Here is a 2,369-nt window from a genome sequence, read left to right as displayed (position 1 = left end):
TGCCCACTGCCCTTCAAATACGTCACTCATTGGTTCAAGCCACACCCACAGAACGGGAGCAAACGTACCTCATTCTGTTCAAGAACGTACAATAACATTTTGTGGAAACGTGTCGTTCAGTTCAAACCGTTCCGCAACGTAGCAAACGTTCAGCGAACTGAGTGCACATCAGGTCTACTCTCTCTGCCTAATTCTGTACAAATGTCTGTCCTGAATACAACTATCCCTCCGCCAGTGATATCAATCCCAACTAAGCGGCATTCATTGACGAGAGAGGAGAGCTTGTGTCGCGTTCATATACTATTCGGAACTAGGAAACTCGGAAATGTCCGACTTGCTTATTTGTAGAAAGCCGCATGTATATAACTACAAACAGTTAGCTATTTCAGAGTTTCCTAGTTCTAACTATCGCTTGAAAGCGGCATTGGAACATAGAAATAGACTTGATTGACAGGACAACCATCGACATCATTTTCTTCCCACAGATGCGAGGGAGAATTTCTACACACAGCGAATTAAAATTACTATGATAAATAATGCTTATGAACCACGGCACCTGGTGAAAACACATCATAAAACAAAATACTCATTAACTCTGGGCTCCCAAGTGATGCAGCATTCTAAGGCACTCCATCTCAGTGGTAGGGGGGTCGCTACAGACCCTGGTTTGATTCCAGGCTGTATCACAACCAGCTGTGATTGGGAGTCCCATAGGGCGGCGCACATTTGTCCCAGCATCGTCCGGATTAGGTTTTGGCCAGGGTAGTCCGTCATTGTAAATAAGAATTTGTTCTTAACTGACTTGCCTGGTAAAATGAAAAAAAATGATGCAGCGGGCTGTTTGTTGGCCTACTGCAAGCTCTTTAAAGGGGGTTTCCTGTAGCCTATAGCAGTGTGGTTAAGGTTATATATATATATATGACATTCATTAAAGGTAAAGAGTGACCCAAGGACCCTGGGGCGCTACAAACTATATCCACATCTAATAAAATATGTTATAATGATGGAAAAAGATGCTATACTTTTTGTGTGTTTACAAAACTAAGTAAGGGGACATATGCCTTTTCCTTTTCAATGGGCATGACAGCTATGGCTACTCTTCCACAAGCCTTCTGTTGACATATAAGGGTACTAACAGAGAAGTGCTGGCCCAAAAAAACGACAGCTATACAGATAAGATTGTTCACAATGTGGGGTTCTGGAGAACAGTGACCTTCACTAACAGCACTGAGATACCATAAGGTTTTTTGGATGTGGCCCAAGTGTCCACCTTTCCCCTCTTTCAAATGCATGTTTCTTTTGTTTGCTTTGCTATTAAGAGACCCAACAACATTTTTTTTTGTTATTGATCAATAATGGAAAAGCCTCCTGGCATTGACAACTGATAGAAAGCTACTAAGGATGATAGCTGACGCTATAGCCACTCCTATCTGTCATATCTTTAATCTAAGCCTATACAGTCGTGGCCAAAAGTTTTGAGAATGACACAAATATGAATTTTTACAAAGTCTGCTGCCTCAGTTTGTATGATGGCAATTTTCATATACTCCAGAATGTTATGTAGAGTGACAGATGAATTGCAATTAATTGCAAAGTCCCTCTTTCCCATGCAAATGAACTGAATCCCCCAAAAACATTTCCACTGCATTTCAGCCCTGCCACAAAAGGACCAGCTGACATCATGTCAGTGATTCTCTCGTTAACACAGGTGTGAGTGTTGATGAGGACAAGGCTGGAGATCACTCTGTCATGCTGATTCAGTTCGAATAACAGACTGGAAGCTTCAAAAGGAGGGTGGTGCTTGGAATCATTGTTCTTCCTCTGTCAATCATGGTTACCTGCAAGGAAACACGTGCCGTCATCATTGCTTTGCACTGGCAAGGATATTGCTACCAGTAAGATTGCACCTAAATCAACCATTTATCGGATCATCAAGAACTTCAAGGAGAGCGGTTCAATTGTTGTGAAGAAGGCTTCAGGGCACCCAACAAAGTCCAGCAAGCGCCAGGACCGTCTCCTAAAGTTCATTCAGCTGCGGGATCGGGGCACCACCAGTACAGAGCTTGCTCAGGAATGGCAGCAGGCAGGTGTGAGTGCATCTGCACGCACAGTGAGGCAAAGATTTTTGGAGGATGGCCTGGTGTCAAGAAGGGCAGCAAAGATGCCACTTCTCTCCAGGAAAAACATCAGGACAGACTGATATTCTGCAAAAGGTACAGGTATTGGACTTCTGAGGACTGGGGTAAAGTCATTTTCTCTGATGAATCCCCTGTCCGATTGTTTGGGGCATCCGGAAAAAAGCTTGTCCGGAGAAGACAAGGTAAGCGCTACCATCAGTCCTGTGTCATGCCAACAATAAAGCATCCTGA

The sequence above is a fragment of the Salmo salar genome, chromosome ssa16 (assembly GCF_905237065.1).
Source record: "Salmo salar chromosome ssa16, Ssal_v3.1, whole genome shotgun sequence".
Taxonomy (NCBI): Eukaryota; Metazoa; Chordata; class Actinopteri; order Salmoniformes; family Salmonidae; genus Salmo; species Salmo salar.
The sequence above is the reverse complement of the archived record's forward strand: the minus strand, read 5'-3'. Positions refer to the sequence as shown.